Raw genomic sequence first — 22,948 nt, 5'->3', positions numbered from 1 at the left:
ATGTGGATATAGAGCAGGATCAATTATTCGAAGGTCTATTCGACCCGAGTTACATATAATTAGTATACACTATGTGGTTATACAAGGACCCAGTAGGAGTCATACCATGCAGAATACATTAATTGTTAACTATCAGTTTCTCTTATAGAAACTTCAAATTGGTTACTTGCTTTTATTATATTTATTAGATATCTCTTATATCCCTATCCTTGCAAAGATAACAATGGATAGATACCATCTACCCGAAGACCCATACTTTCCCAATCAAGGGAATGGAGGATGGCTCGACGCAGAACCAAAAGATGTTCCTGTAGTTCCCGTAGAAGGGGACTTTGAAGAAGATTTTCTAGAAGATGCTGATTCAGAATAAGAAGCCTTTAACCCACCGCAAGTTACCCAAAATCCCAATCCACGACAGAATTTCCAGGGTCCAACGCCTTTGTAGGCAGTGAACTTAGATAGGTGGAGTGATGACCAGGGTCAGAACCATCCTTACCAGGGAGACCAAAGCTTCTATAATCTTGATGCAGGAGGCTCAGTAGATAGAGCCCTCCCCGTGTTAGTTCGTCGTGTTGCGCTTAACGATGAAAAAGGAAGAGTTACCATCGACCGAGTCATGCATGTTGATGCTGCTACTAGAGTTAACACAGTTTGCCTTCGCAACCTAGAAGACAACCACGAAGCAACAAGGAATCGTACAAATTCCTTGCAAATAGAACTGGCTGCATCCAGAGCTGCAGTTGGAGAACTACGAGAATGACAAGCGACACAAGAAAGGCGTATGTTTGAAACAGAACGCCAGTTGGCCAAATTCACGGCCGAATCTAGTAGGAAGTAGAACAACACTCCTCGCGAGTATAGCATACTCTACTCACTCTTTTGATTATAGCGTAAGTCTACGAATATGTATTAGTGTTATTTTTCATGTTTTTTTTAGTTCGACCGCGAAAATTTCATTTTCGGTAGGTCGGTATGAGGTCGATGTTTTCCCAGTATTTTGGTATATTGTAGACCTGCCTCAAGGTCAAGTTTTCCAAACTCTATGTATCTAATATACCAATGAAATCGACACACATTCTAATTCCTTTGAAAAATAACTATTCAATCTCATATTATCACTTTACAAATCATTTCTTATGGTAGACTTCCATTGTAACTTCCTACTGTATACATGTTGAACTAGTATAATTAGTTCGAAGACGTCTAGCTTATAATTACTATTGATGTATTACCACCATTTCATCTTATATAAACTTAATGATTAGAAGATGCCGCCACAAACTTAAACACATCATAGGCACACCAGAAAACAATGAATTTTACAACTAAAACTAGGGCAGTCATACAAGTGGAAGAGACCACTCGCGCGACGTGCGAGGTGACAGAACACCTGATGTGAAGTGATAGATTACACTGCTAATAATATGTGATAGGTTTATCGCCTCTTCCTTCCTAATTAGTAACCGTAATCAAATGAAATACGCCATTCCAAAACATATAAAATCCAAGCAACTTAAGGTTTTAACACCATTATTCAATTTTGGAAACTTAAACACTTTTATAAATACCTATCCCTACTCAATACCATAGAAACATCACAGGGATGTTGGTCAAAACACTGAGAACCGAATAGGAAAATGAGAAATTTATATGTATATATAAATAGATAAAATGCAAATAGAAACAACCATCGTTACTCACAAGCTCGTTTTCTCACCATGTAACATAATCATGCCTCCAAAGAGACACAACCAACCCACTAGCGAAACACCAATCCTACAGATAGATTATGTTACTTTTCAAGCTGCGGTCACAGCCGCCGTGAGAGTCGGCATGGCACACCTTAATGCTAGCAACACATATGAAAATGGAAATGTTATCGAAAATTCCAAATGTAGTGATAACCAAGTACACCAGTGAGTTCCTATCTGCAAGAAACTCCAAACCTCAAACCTAAGATCATGAAATGAAGGCTCGAGAACGAGAAAGGGAGTAGTTCAACTCAAGGACCTACCAAACAACATCAAGTTGGGGCAGTCCATACTCCCACTAACCCTACTACCTCAACACCAACAACACTGTATTTAGGAAACCTCCCACACTGCAGCAAGTGCAACTAACATCATTGTGGATTCTGTCGGGAGTTCTATTGCAATAGGTGCAACATGAGGACACACTGCCCGTGTCTGTAGGACTCCAGTTGAGCACATCTCTTCAACCACCAATGTCAAAGTAAATCCAATATGCCATTTATGTGGCGAAACAGGACATTTCAAAAGAGATTGTCCAACAGAGGGGAATGGCAAAGGAGCAGGAGGAGTTTAACAACAGGACATAAAGGAGCAATGAGGAACCTTCTAGGATTTTGGTACGTTTTCTAAACAACAATACTGAAACATCTAATTTTTACAAAAATTTTGCCAATTAAATCATAATTATAAATTACTCTCTCATCTGAACGAAATCACAACATTCATATAAAAACTAAGGATCCCCGCAGGTGAGCTATGATGGATTAGTGTATACATAAGAGTCATTTATAATTATCAGAACCCTCATACTGCTAATACTCGTTAATTGTGATACGAGGAGTTCACAGTAATAATAGAAAGAATAAAACTGAGAGTTGCACCTAATATGCTCTATCGCTCTAACAAACACTTTTTCCAAATCGCTTTAATATATTACCATAAGAAGTTACGACATCATTATATGACACGAGTTGAATTGAGTCTCACCGTACCAATTTCATGCTCTACGAAAAGATCCTTTCCCATAACCGACCGAATAGCAAAACCTCTCTCAATCGATAACAACACCAACATCCAAATCAATTCTTACTTCAAAACTTCGAAGTAGCCATGCGGAGAGAATCATACTTTTCGTAGCCTTTCCAAAGTATCCCCAGTAGATCTCCCATGAATATCACCCACACAACAAGTCAAGTTCAATAAAGAAGACCAAGAACCCATACGGTTAACCTATTACTTTTAAGTGTATGTGTAAGAGTAGTACATAATTAAGATTCTATAGGCTTAGAATTGATGATTTCACTTTGACTCCTTTTCCTTGTCTGGATGTGGGCTTAAAGAAGAATCATTTATTCGACCGCCTTTTCAATCTTAATTAAATATGACTCGTGTACATGAGACTGTAATAGATTAACCAGGAATAGGTCATACAATGGTTTTCATAACTAAGTTACCCTGGACAACGGGTGGTCATGATACCATTTAGGTAATCGTTGACAGATTAACCAGATCCGCACGCTTCTAGCCAATAAAGGAAACAGAGAAGATGGAGAAGCTAACTAGAACCTACGTCAGAGATATAGTTTGACTACACGGTGTACCAGTATCTATTATCTATGACCGAGATAGTAGATTCACCTCATGTTTCTGGCAGTTACTACAGAAATCTCTAGGAAATAGGTTGGACATGAGTAAAGCCTACCATCCTCAAATCATTAGGCAGAGTGAGAGGACACTACAAACATTACAAGGCATGCTGAGAGCATGAGTGATCGACCTTAGTAAAGCACGGGATACTTATTCGCCATTAGTTGAGTTCTGGTACAACAACAGTTACCATACTAGCATCAAAGTTGGTCCATTTGAAGCCCTCTATGGTCGCAAGTGTAGATCACCTCTATGTTGGGCTGAAGTGGGTGATACGCAACTAGCTAGAGGTCAAGTTCCAGACAGCACTCTCACTGGTCCAGAAATCATCTGAGAAACTACTGAAAAGATAGTACAAATCCAGGAGCAACTTAAAGCTTCCAGAGACAGACAGGAAAGCTAAGCTGAGAAAAGGAGAAAACCATTGGAATTCTAGGTTTTGGCCAAGTCATGTTGAAGGTCTCACCCTGGAAGGGCATGATACGCTTCGAAAAGCATGGAAAACAAAACCCAATGTAGCACCTGGTTCCTATTATGTATATCATTCTAGTACTTTGCATTTTGGCCTTGGACTCGGCGAGTTGAGGTCCAACTCGTCAAGTCAGAGAGTATTGGACGTAGAAGTTTAATGACCTACTCGACGAGTCCACGTCCGGACTCGGCGAATAGGCGCTGTCCGGACAAAACCCTAGATGAGGGTTTGCACCCTATTTAAACCACTTATTTAGCCTCCCTTTCATCCCCAATGCTTCCAGAACTCCCCGTAGCAAACCCTAGCCGTTTTTGAGAAGAACTAAGGAATTTTTGGTGGATCTTGCTAGTTGTGACCATAAGGAGGAAGGTGAAAGACTTAATGAAACAAGTGGAGACCAGGGGAACCCAATTTTGTGCATCTTCCAAAGTTCACTAGAGGTATAAAGCTGTTACCTTGCTCTTTCATTTGATGGATCCTTTTTTGGGGAGATTTAGGGCTTTTATAAGCCATTTTTGGTGACCAACCATGATTGCAAACATGGTTGGGGGTTAAGGCTTCAGAATCAGATCATTAAGGGAGGCACAAGGCAGTTGGGGGCTGCTTTTGCACCCATGTAAAGTCCCATGTATCATAAGAACTTATTTTATGTCCTTTTAAGCTCAAAGTACCATACATGCACATAAAGTTTGTAACTTTACGTGCTAGAACGATTGAAGGAGCTTAGATCTATCTTTTGGTCAAGAGTTGTATGCAGGAAATCGAGAAATGAGACTTGGACATGCTCGACTCGACGAGTCGTTCTTAGGACTCGGCGGGTCCGAGGCAAAACTCCCCTTAGTTGTTAGGGTTTGAAGGAACCTGTGACAACCCAAGTTGTCCCGTTACATTTCCCCGTTACCGTTAACGGAATATTCCACTGTATAAAAGTTCCGTTAAATAGAGGGCGTCAGTTTAATAAACATTTCCATATGATTACCTTTAACATGCCGTTAAGTCGTGATAAAAGGGAAATAAAAACACAGGACACACATTTTCATTCATTTAGAAAATGTCAAGTTTTATTATTACGACCACTAAAGCGGGTGCGACCAAAAGCCCCGTTTAACGACAGTATCGGGTAAAAATTCCACTAAGCCCCGACTGTGAAACCTATATATGGGTGAGTGGAGTCCATTGGAGACTTTTTACACTCTCTCTCTATACTCTCTCTCTAGAACCGTTTTCGCCCCGAATTCGCAACCAAACGCTTCCAAATTGTAAGTCCGCTTACCCTAGCTTATTCTAAGCGTATTGATTTTTGTTTAAAGCCCAAAAACCATCCAAGAAGGCATGGGATAAGGAGGTTACGGCCCAGGAACATTCTAGGGCCGTAAACCCCTAAAAAGGTGCTAAATATGCCTTTAAACTTGACCATAAGCTTAGAAACTAATAGGGGTTATAGCCTAGGGGTGTTTAAACACTAAAATGTATGGATTTGGGACTCAAAGAAGAGTTTACGGCCCAAGCACATGCTTAGGCCGTAAACTCCACAAGTCATGGTCCCAAATGTGCACCAAACTCATCCTAGGGCTTATTACATAATTTAGGGACTTATTCCTATGAGTTTAGGACACTTGAACACTCCAAAATGAATTAAAGAAAAGAGTTTACGGCCCATGAATAGTCAAGGCCGTAAACTCCCAAAAATCATGCCCAAAAGTGTGATTTTGCCCCCCTAATGGCCTTAGACATTTACCATAAACTACTAGGAGGGGATCTAAGGACTTAAACCCAAGAAAATGAGACATTTCTTGGAGTTTACGGCCCAAGCATTATCTAGGCCGTAAACTCCCCAAAAACCCCTCAAATGTTGGTTTTAATCACCCAAAATGGCATCACACTTCATTAGAAATCACTAGAAAGGCATTAGGGGCTTAAAACTTCACTAAACTCAAAGATTGAGAGTTTACGGCGTAAACTCCCTTGGGAGAGTTCCTAGGCCGTAAACTCCTATAAAGTACCCTTAGAAGCCTCAAATCCAATCATGCCTTTGAGGAAAAATGCTTAGAATAAATCAAGGAACAAGCTAGAAGCATCAAACACCCAAGAATAGAACCTTGGGAGTTTACGGCCGTAAGCTCCCTTAGGTTGGGCCGTAAACTCCTTGTTTGGTCCATATTGATGCTTTAAACCCCTTTACACACTTGATACTTGAGAATAGCAAAGTCCCACAACTGATGAGGGACCCTTAGCACCCCTAAACGCTACCCGGGACCCCAAACACTCAACCAAAAGTGTTTTCCACTCCTTTGAGTGTGAATAATGGTTTAATTAGTATATTATATGCTAATTGTATGTGAACATATGTCATCATATGTTAAAATAGGTCCTTGTGTGTGTTCAAGTCCTTGCGTGACCCTGAACGCCTAAACGGCACTACCGTCGGACCTACTTACACCAAGTGAGTTCATACCCCTGAATGAACCTTTTAAATGCTTTTAACTGTTTTATAGGGGGGATTACAAGTTAAACATGCCAGTTATCATATCAATCACATGTGATTGATAACCCGCATGCACAAGATTTTACCACCATACACTGTTTTACCGAGTAGGACACTGTAAATGGCTTTCAAAAAGGGTTTTTAAATTGTTCAAATTCTTACTTTCATAGCTTACCAAAGATTCATTTTCAAACTGATTTATAAAAGATTTCTAAAGGTTTTCACACCTATTTTATCAAAGAATACAAATGCGATTTTTCCTGAGTAATAAAGTCTTCAAGGGTTTTCATGAATACTTTTAATTGTTAGATACCGCTGCTTCGCTTATACTTATTTTATACTCCTACTCTGTAATGCTTCCGCTTATACCTGAAGTCACTTATACCTGATAACGCTTATACTTATTCACACTCTTACTTAGTGATACGAGTCTACTTCACTTATACTTGATACGCTATTACTTCACTTGGGGTCATCTCTACTTCGCGATGCGCTTATACTTATTCGACACTTATACTTCACTTGTGACCGCTCTTACTTCACTTGTTAGACACTCCTACTTCACGAGAATCACTTTCACTTGATACCCACTCGAGCATAGTTAGATGTATGTCTGTGCTTGTATAGACACATATAAATAATGGTTGAAGGACTTAGGAAGGTTTGCCCGCCCTATTTCCTTTTCTTCGTTGAGATGTGGTCTGGTGGGATCGGATATCCATCCGAAGGTCGTTTGATTCATTAGTTATATACTATGTATACAAGCTTAGACATACGGGTTACTTCAGCCAATTTAGTTAAGAGTCTCTACCTCTATTTTATACTTTCATTAGAAACCCACTATTGGGAAGTCTCTACATCTAGTTCAGCACTTTCATTAGAAACCCACTATTTGGGATGCATCTTCAGGACACGGCCTTCTCCGTCGTCTAGTTGGTAACCAGAGTCTCCTGTAGGGAGAGCGGACATTGTGTGTATAGATCTATACGGGATTGACACCCCCGCACCCTGACTGCTAGCTACAGTCCACGACTCACCAAGCCAAGGGGTGACAAATGTCACATTATATAGATGCTTGTAGGGCGTCTGGAACTCTAGTCAGTATGGTTACGAGTATCCTGGGTTACCTTATAATTCATGGCTTTAAGGTAACGGTATTTTCGTCAGCAATTTACACTGTATGCTGATGTCACTTTTCAGAGTCACACTGTTTCGACCTTGCTAGCTGTATCTTTCATTTGATACTGTCTGGGGTCTATAGTCTCTGTTTCGACCTTGCTAGCTGTATCTTTCATTTGATACTGTCTGGGGTCTATAGTCTCTGTTTCGACCTTGCTAGCTGTATCTTTCATTTGATACTGTCTGGGGTCTATAGTCTCTGTTTCGACCTTGCTAGCTGTATCTTTCATTTGATACTGTTTGGGGTCTATAGTCTCTGTTTCGACCTTGCTAGCTGTATCTTTCATTTGATATTGTCTGGGGTCTGTAGTCTTTGTTCTGACCTTGTGAGAGATACCTTTCATTTGGTATCGTCTTCGGTCTATATTTACTGTTTTAGACCTTACCAGCTGTACCTTTCATTTGGTACCTTCTGGGGTCTGTGTCTCCCATTTGTTAGACTGAACCAGGCGTGTCGTCAGTTCGATACCCTCCTGGAGTCTATGATTCTTTGCCTTAGTCAGCAGTCCTCACTGTTGAGGCATATGTTATTCCCTGATGTCTCCTGCTTTCTTTAATAATCAAATTCAGTATTTTGATAACAATAGCAATTAAGGGAAAACTACCTCTTACCACAATGCACTGAAATAGTCTTGGTAGAAGGCTGCTTTATTTAAAGAAAATATAGGATTTTCTGGAAAGGACACTGAAGCACTTAAAACACTTAAACTACTACTTATTAAAGTTATTTGACTAAATGACACTAAATACTTATGAACTCACCAGCATTTGTAAAAATGCTGATACTCGCTTTTCAAATAACTTGTAATCTCAGGTCAGCAATTAGACAGGTACATCCCCGGAGCTGCTGATGAAGATGGCTTAAGTACCTTGCTGCACTTTATATATGTTGCTTGTATTATTTTGATACTATGTAATGTAACCATGTAAAATTATTACTATTAATGCAATGTTTTGTTGTACTTTGATTACTATATGCATGTGTTGTGATACTTGACATGACGTCATCCACCCCAGAACGTTTCCGCCATTCCGGTTTTGGGGTGTGACAGATTGGTATCAGAGCATTGTTTATAGTGAGCTAAGTATATCAATTCATAAAAGATATACAGCCTATAAATACAATGGGATAAAACACTCTGACCAAGAATTATACTTTAGAATATAAGCATAATTTACCAAAGTATAATAACATTCAGAATCTAAACACTCGAACAAAAGTATCACAAGAAGGACAATAATAAAAGTCTTCGGATGTTGAGCACTACAGTCAAACCTGGGCAGTTATGTAATCGTAAGCTGGGATAAATGTAACCTGATCAACTACATTTATCCGAGATGCGATGAACGTGTGCTCGGGAGTGATAGTGGTGTGCAGCAGATCTGAAACTTACCAAATAGGAATTCTAGAGCCAAACATAAAGTTAAAATACTATAGGAGTATTTTAGAACGCTAAAAGATCCACACTAATCCCAGAATCATAATCAGAAGATAAGACTCAAACAAGAATTAAAATACCATAGGGGTATTTTAGAATCTATAAACAACCTTGCGTGAATAACCAAAAAGATCCCTATTGATATACCTACAACTACAGAGGGTATACTTCCAAGATTTTATATAATAAGGACCCCATAGGCTAAGAATGTGTGGTTTCGCTCTGTTTCCTTTTCCTCGTTGGGATGTGGTCCTAGAATAGTATCACATATTCGAAGGCCTATCGGATCTAAGCTATATAGGATTTGTATACCATGTGTAATCATAGCAGGACTCAATATGGATCATACAGTGAAATGTTAATAATCTCTTAGGATTCTTTAGACATTTCCGTTCTCGCGCGAACCCCGTATAAAACCCTACTCACTTCAGTGCTTGACAGAAGAGTTGATTCTGACCCAGAGGAGATTCATTGAGAAGATTTCCTGTTCGGAAATGAATGAACTGGGTCGAGACTATTGAATGCACCCAGTGCCCATATTCTCTTAGGGACAGTGGTGAGAGATTCGCCTAAACTTCGGAGATTCCCAGTCATCCATCATGAAGTGATGACACCCATAGTTGGAAATCAGAAGGAAGGCAGAGTAGAAATTCAATATGTCCATACAAGAAGAGAACCCTAGGAAACTATTCGAAGGAAACCAACGCCGATTCTAGTCAAAAACACGAGGCAGACCGAGGGAGCCAGTACATGGAACCCGAGAATTGTCTTTTCCTCGTGTTCCTCACGCTAATACACCCTTAAAATAATATAAATTAGTGAGTTAGTGTCTACACTACTCACGCTATGTGTTAGGTAAATCATCGTTTCCCGTTGCCAGTTACACGAATAGGGCAGATCCCCGCATCTCTAATGAGAGAATTTTAGCCATCTGCCCTTGAGAGTCTCTCTTTCTGCAAGTTTCGTTCCGAACCGTTCTCAATTCTCTCCAGGCCGGAGAGTGAAACCTTTCCCAGTATAAAGGTAACTTAGTCGGAACGACGCACATCTTATGGCCTTTTTCCGATACTCATACTCTTACCTTGATTTCCGGGACTACATCATAGGGATGTAGGTCAACGTTCAAACAACCAGTACCCGAGGCACGGGAGAAATTTATGCCTAATACGTTCAGGACAGAAATGTCTAGGGTTAACCATCGTCTCTCATTACCTTGTATTCCTTTCCGTGTAGGAAAAACCATGCCACCAAAGAAACGTAACCAATCCGCAAGCAAGAAACCTGCCCTCTTATTCGATGAGGCTACGTTCCAAGCTACAGTCTCGGCAGCCGTAACAGCTGTCATGGCTCACCTGAATGCTAACAACGCCAATGTTAGCAAGGGCCCTGTTGGGATTTCCAATCCTGGCAATGGACGGCAGCAACCCACTCTTCCACACTCAGCCACCCAAGAACCTCCACTGAACCCACTAAAGAGAAAACTCAAGATAGAGGAGGGAAGTACCTCGGCTCCAGGACCTTCCGAAGGGCAACGAGTTGAGGCAGTCTATACACCTGTCAATCCTTCCCTCCCAATCTCAAGAAGACCATACCTAGGAGGCCTTCCCCACTGCAGCAAGTGCAGCTACCATCATCATGGTACCTGCCGGGAACTCTATTGTGCTAGGTGCCACATGTTGGGGCATACTGCTCGTGTCTGCAGAACCCCGGTTGAGTTCATTACACTAACCACCAATGTGGCGACCCGTACAGTTTGCCACCTATGTGGTAAAATGGGACACTTTAAGAGGGACTGCCCAACCAAAGAGAAAGACAAAGACACAGAAGGAGCCTGACACTACTGCTTAGGGAGAGCAGCAAGGAAACTCGTTAGATTTTTGGTACGTCTCTCGATCCCGGATAACTATGCTAAGAACAATAAAAGACTAACTCAAATATAAATTCTTTCCAGTAAGGCGAAAGTCGCAGCATTGCTATAAAATTTAAAATCCATTAGGTAAAACTATAATGACTAAACATATACGCTACGGCCATGTATATTTAAGATGGACAGACCTAGAGTGAGCGAATGCCGCCTCATTTCCTGTTCCTCGTTTGGTTGTGGATTTAGGGCGGGGTCGCTCAGTCAACAGTCCTACCCACCTTAAATATACATGACTAGTATATGTGAGGCGATTATAGAAACGCCTTGTGAGAATTCGTTCATGAAAAGATACCCTATTCGGAAACACTTAGAACTCTCTATAGTTCCGAGTCGACTCTATCGGTCCAAGTATCTGCGTTAGCGATACATAGGACGAAACTCGAGACGCCTAGAACTTGTGTGCCTGTTCGGCACATGACTCTATCAATCTTCACTTTATATCATGTTGAAGTGTGCCAACTTCGACAACTCTATTGGGCATGGTTTGACTTCGTGCAACCATGTGTACATCCTTAGTGCTGTGAGCTTTCTCCATAAGCCATATTGGCAAATGAAAGTTCTTCCGAACCTGAACCTAACACAAATAATCAAACTTAACGCGATCCATCAAACGTCCCTCTTATCTCAAACCTTCTGAAGTACTCAAGTGAGGGTACCCCACGCCGTCGATCGACCCCTCGTAGTCAAATGAACACCAAAGTGAAAGGCACTGCAAATACCTCACAAACCGACAACCATCCGAGGCATACTCCGTAGATTCCCCTGGGTGACCCTCCTCACCTCACACATCAGGTTCGTGAACCCAGAGAATAGAACTCATGAGGCTGACCACTATAACCAGGTATACTGCTGGCATCCATCAAGTATGGGAGGTTAAGCCAAGCATGAGTTCTACCATGAACCTCTTCGCAAAACACTTTCACCCCATTCGATAACATAGGAGCAGAAATCAAGAGAACTACTGCGGATTGAGCTAGTAAAGTTCCGAGTGAAGAGACCCTATACCCACTAGATTTGACTTAGACCGAGAAAAACTCAGAACCTTTGGGAGAGTAGTTGCGGTAGGTGCTCGCACTACTCCTGCACCTTGTCCACCCAGTTATAGACCAGTGGTGCTTATCATTCTCCACCCTCTCGCAAGGAGGAAATCGTCGTCGCCCTGTAGACGATAGACTTCATTCTCCGAAGTGAACACTAGGATACCGAGAACCACAGGGTAACCTTCGCAGCCAAGAATACTTGGTCAAGTGCGAAGGTAGTTGCGTTAAATCTCATGACCCGGATCCCGAAAAGATTATGGACTCGACACCAACTTTGGTGTTAGTCGAAGGATTATGCAGGAGCACGCACTTTCCACGCTAGAATAAACCACAGTCTTAGAGATTCCTTGGACTAATAGGTGTTCCCCGAATACTATCTCAAGCAGAGATAGTAGAACCACCACCCGAGATAGTCCAATACCGTTTGGTGAAACCCTATCTCCCCGATCTTCAGGGTTTCCGTATCTCAAACGTCGTTAGTGCAGGCCCATTTTGCACAAGCTTGGGATAGACACTCTATAGCAAACCGATAACCATAGTCGCGCAACCCACTTGACGATCTAGGAAGCTTCTATCAGCCAGTTGGAAGAAAACATGAAACTGGAGACCACTTGAGATTCCTAGGAACCAACCCGAAGGGCTACACTACTAGTACGAGAGAGAACGTTAGGAACTTCGGAATGGCGATCACGCCAGTGATGATCTTGCCATAGAAGTGCACTGTGTTCTAAGTACTGAAAGGCTCTACCCTTCCGAGAGCGTAGGACCATCCGAGAATACTCATGGAGGCTTGGTCTAACCCTTTCCAGGCTGCCACTACCTTTGGATATGCCACCAGATTCACACCCGATCGATCCACTTCTTAGATTTGATACGTGACTTCCCAACAACACTCTTCGTGCCTCACTCATCTTGATAGAATCCATCGAGAACCCTGACTTCATAAATACACCAGTCGGAACCCGCTAGCTACATTAGACGGAATCCGCATCCCATATGTGAAGGTCTGTGAGAATGACAAACACAGGCTAGAGATCACTTGGGAATGCAAGGGCAACCGTATAGGAAGTACTCCCTCATCTCTACTTGGCCCTTCATACCTCCTTCCTTGTCTAGACTTGAATTTCGGGACGAAATTCCCTCTAACGGGGGGATGATGTGACAACCCAAGTTGTCTCGTTACATTTCCACGTTACCGTTAACGGAATATTCCACTGTATAAAAGTTCCGTTAAATAGAGGGCGTCAGTTTAATAAACATTTCCATATGATTACCTTTAACATGCCGTTAAGTCGTGATAAAAGGGAAATAAAAACACAGGACACACATTTTCATTCATTTAGAAAATGTCAAGTTTTATTATTACGACCACTAAAGCGGGTGCGACCAAAAGCCCCGTTTAACGGCAGTATCGGGTAAAAATTCCACAAAGCCCCGACTGTGAAACCTATATATGGGTGAGTGGAGTCCATTGGAGACTTTTTACACTCTCTCTCTATACTCTCTCTCTAGACCCGTTTTCGCCCCGAATTCGCAACCAAACGCTTCCAAATTGTAAGTCCTCTTACCCTAGCTTATTCTAAGCGTATTGATTTATGTTTGAAGCCCAAAAACCATCCAAGAAGGCATAGGATAAAGAGTTTACGGCCCAGGAACATTCTAGGGCCGTAAACCCCTAAAAAGGTGCTAAATATGCCTTTAAACTTGACCATAAGCTTAGAAACTAATAGGGGTTATAGCCTAGGGGTGTTTAAACACAAAAATGCATGGATTTAGGACTCAAAGAAGAGTTTACGGCCCAAGCACATGCTTAGGCCGTAAACTCCACAAGTCATGGTCCCAAATGTGCACCAAACTCATCCTAGGGCTTATTACATAATTTAGGGACTTATTCCTATGAGTTTAGGACACTTGAACACTCCAAAATGAATTAAAGAAAAGAGTTTACGGCCCATGAATAGTCAAGGCCGTAAACTCCCAAAAATCATGCCCAAAAGTGTGATTTTGCCCCCCTAATGGCCTTAGACATTTACCATAAACTACTAGGAGGGGATCTAAGGACTTAAACCCAAGAAAATGAGACATTTCTTGGAGTTTACGGCCCAAGCATTATCTAGGCCGTAAACTCCCCAAAACCCCCTCAAATGTTGGTTTTAATCACCCAAAATGGCATCACACTTCATTAGAAATCACTAGAAAGGCATTAGGGGCTTAAAACTTCACTAAACTCAAAGATTGAGAGTTTACGGCCGTAAACTCCCTTGGGAGAGTTCCTAGGCCGTAAACTCCTATAAAGTACCCTTAGAAGCCTCAAATCCAATCATGCCTTTGAGGAAAAATGCTTAGAATAAATCAAGGAACAAGCTAGAAGCATCAAACACCCAAGAATAGAACCTTGGGAGTTTACGGCCGTAAACTCCCTTAGGTTGGGCCGTAAACTCCTTGTTTGGTCCATATTGACGCTTTAAACCCCTTTACACACTTGATACTTGAGTATAGCAAAGTCCCACAGCTGATGAGGGACCCTTAGCACCCCTAAACGCTACCCGGGACCCCAAACACTCAACCAAAAGTGTTTTCCACTCCTTTGAGTGTGAATAATGGTTTAATTAGTATATTATATGCTAATTGTATGTGAACATATGTCATCATATGTTAAAATAGGTCCTTGTGTGTGTTCAAGTCCTTGCGTGACCCTGAACGCCTAAACGGCACTACCGTCGGACCTACTTACACCAAGTGAGTTCATACCCCTGAATGAACCTTTTAAATGCTTTTAACTGTTTTATAGGGGGGATTACAAGTTAAACATGCCAGTTATCATATCAATCACATGTGATTGATAACCCGCATGCACAAGATTTTACCACCATACACTGTTTTACCGAGTAGGACACTGTAAATGGCTTTCAAAAAGGGTTTTTAAATTGTTCAAATTCTTACTTTCATAGCTTACCAAAGATTCATTTTCAAACTGATTTATAAAAGATTTCTAAAGGTTTTCACACCTATTTTATCAAAGAATACAAATGCGATTTTTCCTGAGTAATAAAGTCTTCAAGGGTTTTCATGAATACTTTTAATTGTTAGATACCGCTGCTTCGCTTATACTTATTTTATACTCCTACTCTGTAATGCTTCCGCTTATACCTGAAGTCACTTATACCTGATAACGCTTATACTTATTCACACTCTTACTTAGTGATACGAGTCTACTTCACTTATACTTGATACGCTCTTACTTCACTTGGGGTCATCTCTACTTCGCGATGCGCTTATACTTATTCGACACTTATACTTCACTTGTGACCGCTCTTACTTCACTTGTTAGACACTCCTACTTCACGAGAATCACTTTCACTTGATACCCACTCGAGCATAGTTAGATGTATGTCTGTGCTTGTATAGATGCATATAAATAATGGTTGAAGGACTTAGGAAGGTTTGCCCGCCCTATTTCCTTTTCTTCGTTGAGATGTGGTCTGGTGGGATCGGATATCCATCCGAAGGTCGTTTGATTCATTAGTTATATACTATGTATACAAGCTTAGACATACGGGTTACTTCAGCCAATTTAGTTAAGAGTCTCTACCTCTATTTTATACTTTCTTTAGAAACCCACTATTGGGAAGTCTCTACCTCTAGTTCAGCACTTTCATTAGAAACCCACTATTTGGGATGCATCTTCAGGACACGGCCTTCTCCGTCGTCTAGTTGGTAACCAGAGTCTCCTGTAGGGAGAGCGGACATTGTGTGTATAGATCTATACGGGATTGACACCCTCGCACCCTGACTGCTAGCTACAGTCCACGGCTCACCAAGCCAAGGGGTGACAAATGTCACGTTATATAGATGCTTGTAGGGCGTCTGGAACTCTAGTCAGTATGGTTACGAGTATCCTGGGTTACCTTATAATTCATGGCTTTAAGGTAACGGTATTTTCGTCAGCAATTTACACTGTATGCTTATGTCACTTTTCAGAGTCACACTGTTTCGACCTTGCTAGCTGTATCTTTCATTTGATACTGTCTGGGGTCTATAGTCTCCGTTTCGACCTTGCTAGCTGTATCTTTCATTTGATACTGTCTGGGGTCTATAGTCTCTGTTTCGACCTTGCTAGCTGTATCTTTCATTTGATACTGTCTGGGGTCTATAGTCTCTGTTTCGACCTTGCTAGCTGTATCTTTCATTTGATACTGTCTAGGGTCTATAGTCTCTGTTTCGACCTTGCTAGCTGTATCTTTCATTTGATACTGTCTGGGGTCTGTAGTCTTTGTTCTGACCTTGTGAGAGATACCTTTCATTTGGTATCGTCTTCGGTCTATATTTACTGTTTTAGACCTTACCAGCTGTACCTTTCATTTGGTACCTTCTGGGGTCTATGTCTCCCCTTTGTCAGACTGAACCAGGCGTGTCGTCAGTTCGATACCCTCCTGGAGTCTATGATTCTTTGCCTTAGTCAGCAGTCCTCACTGCTGAGGCATATGTTATTCCCTGATGTCTCCTGCTTTCTTTAATAATCAAATTCAGTATTTTGATAACAATAGCAATTAAGGGAAAACTACCTCTTACCACAATGCACTGAAATAGTCTTGGTAGAAGGCTGCTTTATTTAAAGAAAATATAGGATTTTCTGGAAAGGACACTGAAGCACTTAAAACACTTAAACTACTACTTATTAAAGTTATTTGACTAAATGACACTAAATACTTATGAACTCACCAGCATTTGTAAAAATGCTGATACTCGCTTTTCAAATAACTTGTAATCTTAGGTCAGCAATTAGACAGGTACATCCCCGGAGCTGCTGATGAAGATGGCTTAAGTACCTTGCTGCACTTTATATATGTTGCTTGTATTATTTTGATACTATGTAATGTAACCATGTAAAATTATTACTATTAATGCAATGTTTTGTTGTATTTTGATTACTATATGCATGTGTTGTGATACTTGACATGACGTCATCCACCCCAGAACGTTTCCGCCGTTCCGGTTTTGGGGTGTGACAGAACCCAGTTGAGCGCTAGAAGGGTTTTTAGAGGGTCGAAGGGAGTGACCCACCATATTGGACTTAGCCTTAAACCTGGAGTTCATGGGACTCGACGATTGCAAGAACAGACTGGTTTGGATGGAGTTAGAGGTACCCTAGGGTGAGCCTAAGATGCGAATAGCAGAGATCAGTAGTAGTAGAAGGGACTTGGTGGAGTCGAGGCAGTTCTTGAGGAAAGTACGGATAGATGTGGAAGGTAGTATGGGTCCGTACTACTGAAAGTAGAGGATCCGTACATGAATCGAGGAGGGCTGAGGCAAGACCAGGGAACTTGTGATGGATGTGATCCCTCTAGATGTATCAGTATCACTAACACTTGTCATTATTTATTTCAGAATGGTGGTACTACGTCCGAGGCCAATAGTTGGCAGCTTAGGAGAGGGATCGGGTTCGGGTTCAGGCTTCAAACCAGTGGATGAGAGGCTACGCGAGTTCGTCGCGTCCGAGATCACTAGAGGCATCCTTGATGTGACCCCGGTCATCTTTGGGTCAATCAAGGAAGGGATTGTCGAGTTGATGGAAGATCGCCTCCAGGCGTTCAGCAGCGACATGGCGATCAGCCAGTCGGGATCACGCACACTATCCTTTAAGGACTTTAGGGGCAGTGGTGCACCAGATTTCCATGGGGCGAAGGACCCCATTGCTGCCAGACGATGGATTGCAGACATTGAGTCTACATAGTTGACTAGCTTCTGCCCCCAAGGGGTCGAAGGTGAGATATGCAGCAGGGTGCTTGAGGGACCGGGCCAGGGATTGGTGGGATTCGGTTGGTGCTCTCTGGGAGCCTCGGATATTGAGGCTATGACATGGTCAGATTTTGTGACCCACTTCATTGCTGAGTTCGCGCCTGCAGTGGAAATCCAACAGTTGGCCTGGGAGTTCCTGGATATGAGACAGATGACTGAGACAGTGGCGAAGATCACCGCCAAGTTTCGAGAAAGGGCTTTACTGGTGCCCCAGTATACGGGAGACGAGGATATGAGGAGGACCCGCTACCATGACATGCTGCGAGTCGACATTCCGGAGCATGTCAGCTTCTCAGCTTGTCCCACCCTGGATTCTATGATTTCCAGGACAAAGGAGAGGGAGATTGATCTGGAGCACATCCAAAAGAGGAAGGCAGGGGAGGGGCAGGTGACTGGGGCTTCGGGGAAGAAGCCCAAGGGATCAGATGCTGGGCCTAAAGGCCAACAGAGTCGTAGCCACTGTAGGAAATGTGGCAAGTCGCATGTAGCACTCGGTTCCTGGTATGTAATTTATTTTTGTTGTATTTTGCATTTTTGTCCTGGGACTCGGCGAGTTGAAAGCCCAACTCGTCGAGTAAGAGTGGGTTTGGACACGGTACTTAAGTGACGGACTCGTCGAGTCGGCAGCCAAACTCGACGAGTAGGCTCTGACTAGACAAAACCCTAATCTAAGGGTTTGCACACTATTTAATCATCTCTTTCAGCCACCACTCGTCCCTATTGCTCCCAAAGACTCTCGATAGCAATCCCTAAGTGTTTTGGTGCAAGAACTAAGGCTTTTGAGTGATTTTTGTGGGTTTTGACCTCAAGGAAGAAGGAAGTGCATAGAAGGATCAAGAGGAGACTGAAGGATTCGAGTTTGGTTCATCATTTGCAGTCTTTGAAAGGTATAAAGTATGTACCTTCCTTGCTTGTTGGTTAGATCCCTTTTTGGGGAAGATTTAGGGCTTTTAAGCCATATGAGGTGACCAACCATGATTTGCAAACATGGTTAGGGGTCAAGACTTTGTATCTAGCACTTGGGAAGAGTCACAATGCAGATTTGGGTTGCTTTTGCACCCAAGGAAGGCCCCATGCAACAAAAGAGCCATTTTAGAGCCGTTTTGGCTCAAAAGTCCCATGCATGCACGTAAAGTTTGTAACTTTATGTGCTAGATCGAGCCACTACTAGAAAAACAACCTTTTACGACGCTCATTGCGCGTCGTAAAAGGCTCAGACGACGCGCAAATGCGCATCAAGGAAGGCCCTATCATAAAGAGAGATGACGCGCATTTACGACGCTCATTTACGACGCACTTTTACGACACACAATGCGTATCAAGGAAGGCCCTGTCATAAAGGAAGACGACACGCATTTGCGTGTCATAACCTTATGACGTGCATGTTAATGACACGCAATCTGTATCAAAAAAGTCCATGTCAAGAAAGGCCATGTCATAAATGAAGATGACACACATTTTTGCATATCATAATTTTAAATGTTCAAAAAAATATTATTTATAGATTTACTTATTTTCAAATTAAATTTGTATTTAATGTTTCATATTAGAAAATAAAATATCATATACAAAAAATAGAATCCATTGCATAAATTTAATGTCATACAAATAATCGTTCCATGGAAAGATAAAACAAATCAATAGAAGTTGCAACAAAAATTACAAACGAATTAGATACAAAAAATACAATCTGTTGCCCCTTTGCTTATTCAAGATCAACCTGCAAGTAGCTAACTAATCTGTACAAATTCACCTTTGTTTCTAATCATTTTCTTAAATACTTTACAAACATAATTCATCCATAGTACTTGAAATATAGTTACAACCTTGTTTCTTCTTCTTATGAACTCATCTCTTGCAACCATTGCTCTAAGCCTAGTCTGAATAAATACAACAGCTCCTTGTCAATTATGTGAAAAACACAACCGAAGAGTGGCCTACCTTCATAATAGCAACAACTAACGAAGCAGGAATGAAAGAGAAGCCAATACTCACAACAATAGCTGCAGTGAATGCATCTAGGTCCTAAAAGATCATTAAAATCACTATTTAAATACACACTACATATAAAAGTGTCAATATTTTGATTGCATGTACTTAATATATAAAGACTCCAACAATAAATAGATATGTTATGTTACCTTGAGATACCTTTGAAGGGGATCCAAAATGCCATACCAATGTGGGATCTAAAATGCCAAGTTACAAACTGAGAAACAAAGTCAACCAAGTTAAGATTAAGATGATGGGATCTAAAATGCCATACCAATTTGGTAAAAGCATCCAGCGCCTGGATAACCGTAAAGGGTAGGAAGGTAAAATTAGTTGTAAAAAAAAGAGTAATAATGTAAATTCATTGGTAAAAGGGTAAGAAAGTAAACTCACTTGTAGAAGGGAATAAATCAGTACTTGTCCTAATTCCCACTCTAGAATTCCCAGCTTCTTCATGTGCAGTTGCTAATTAGGTGACGTGTCAACCGAAATCCTATGTTGTATCAGCTCTTCTCCAGCCTCAAACGTATCCAACATTAACTATCAATCCAACACACAACCATCAATAAAATAACAGGTACATATACTGATAAAGTATACGTGTTTATATGATGCATAAATGTAAATTAAGTCTCAAACTGTAAGCACAATTATCTCTTCAGGGCTTGCTTTTTTAGTTAATCTTACATGCTTTCTATGCTTTACAACCTTTTGTTGCTTAATTTCAGAGTTCATTGGCCCAATCCTGCAATACACAAACATAAGTTTAGAGATAAAGTGTGTGTGTGTGTGTGTGTGTGAGAGAGAGAGAGAGAGAGAGAGAAAGAGATTGGTGCTTACATTCTGCAACATCCAAGAAAAAGAAGACATGATTCCAAAGGTCTAGGAAATATATAATGAAAAAAACATATAAATATTGATACACCTATCGCACTCCCACTAGATATTTCACAAGATTCGTGTAGACACTTGTTGCAGAACCAATCAAGACATAAAAAAACATGGATTATGAAAAAAAAAAAAAGGAATATTATTATTTATTATTTTATTACCTTTCCATTTGTTGATTCCAAAGAAGGGCATATCTGTCACGTATGGTACCACCTGAATTTACCAAAGCATCAACTTCTGATTGCTTATTTCTTTCAAACCTTTCTCATTGTTGTCTGATTAATGTTCCTCTGAAATCTTGTGGCATGTAGCTTATAACTGCATCCACATCATCCAAATCATCAATGTCTTCTGGTGTAGACTATTTTTGAAGCTGCCAACAACAACAAAAACACAAAAACTAAAAGGTGAGATGGGATTTACAAATAAATAAATAAAAGAATTAGTATCTCACAGATTATGGCCAATGAGAGCTCAGAAGAAAGAAAAGAAAAGAAATAAAAAGACTATTGTTTTATGAATTAAGATAAGAATCCTACTTCACACATTTGATGGAGTTCTGTGCTTTGTCTTCCAATATGTTTTGGCATTATAACATGAATTACAAGTTTTAAGAGTATTACCACACCCAAACCCATTCCACGTAATGAAACATAAATTATATTATATATATTTCTATAAAGAAACTACACAAAGTAGAAAACAATCTCCGTGGGACAAATTCCAATTTCAATTGGCTCGGCCTAATTTTTAATCTTGATTGTTAACCGACATTCCATACACAAACGGATGTTGCCTTAAGCTGGAGTCGAGTACTTGGTGAGTTAAGCCGACCCCTTGGCTGAGGCTCACTCGTTGCTTCTTCATAACAGGTGAACCACGGTCAGAGTCTGGGTTTAAGGGCTCATGTTCATCGGTGGCAGGGGCTGGGGCTGGGGAAGAGTTTTTGATGATGGATGGAGGAGGTGGAGTGATAGGGTCGGTTTGGTTTTTGGATTCCTCAGAGTTGTCGTCTGATAGGACTTCACTCAGCTTCTGTTGCTCTTTAATGATCTTCTTTAGGTACTTCCCTTGGGCTTCTATTCGTAATTGAAGTTGTCTTTGTACCTATACACTTACATCATATATGTAAGCTACTTTACTTTACTTTGAAAAAAACCTATAGCATTTTATTTTAGGCAAAATAAGACCTCTAATTGCTCATGCAGTCGCTTTTGCACCTCCATCTGCAGCTTCAGTGCTTCTGTAATCTGCATTCCACTGCACAAACATATTTCACAAAATAAATTTCTAATTTTATTAAATCATTTAAATATATAATTTTATCATTATAAAAAAAATGGGTTATATGAAATGTATATCAACATTCCTTCAAGAATTCTCAATAATTCCGTTCCATCAGACAATACAAAAGAAACAAGATGTTCAATTTAGTATCATCATTTTCACAAGGTTACATTCTTGATTTAAAGTTTTCTCTTATACATTTCAAGGCACTTGAAGATAGCATAAAAAAGTAAAAAAAAAAAGACATTGAAATGATTATTTATCACAGGTTTTGTCTAGAAAACTTAAGACGAAACCACTAACAACACACCTTGCAACAGGATTAAGTATACACCGACATAACCTTCCATCAATATATACAACCATACCTGCATACATAAACCTCCCAACTCCCCATTTCAATACAGGAATCTTACTACTCTCCTCTTCTTTTCCTATTTCTTTTGGTGGGTCCCCCTTAAACATGTCCCTCCCAATTGATTTTAGCCGTTAGATCACCCGCCTGCTCTCTCAGCCACCCGATTGCAAAATTCACAAACAGATGCTCACACAAAGTTAAAATCGTTGGCCTGATTCTCCATTCCTACAAAAAAAAAACAAAAAACAATAAGATTCCATAAGTAATAAGGGCATTTATGTCTTTTCCACGGGGAAGACCCTTTTAGAGTGTAGACTTACGTTTTGTCCATGAAGGTGATGTAAGGGATGAAAGAAAGAAGATTCTCCTTTCAACAATGCCTTGCTGATCCATAATTTCATCTATCAGAACACTGTTTGGTGGTAGATTCTTTAGGACAACCTACAAATATACAAAACAACTTTTTTAATTGGAATTAAATTAACAGATCACACATGATATATGATGATATAAAATTACTGATGCCTGCTCATCAATGACTCTGACTCTCAGATATTCGTGCTTATATACATCAATATCACATAGAATATGGTCAACCTTTTACCTTAGTTTCAACTTTCAACATAACAAGACTAAACTTTAGATATTTAGTCCCTATGCTATACTATTTGTCCTGGATATGGT

This window comes from Lactuca serriola, chromosome 8 (genome assembly GCF_051521515.1).
Source record: "Lactuca serriola cultivar US96UC23 chromosome 8, Lser_US96UC23_V15, whole genome shotgun sequence".
Taxonomy (NCBI): Eukaryota; Viridiplantae; Streptophyta; class Magnoliopsida; order Asterales; family Asteraceae; genus Lactuca; species Lactuca serriola.
The sequence above is the reverse complement of the archived record's forward strand: the minus strand, read 5'-3'. Positions refer to the sequence as shown.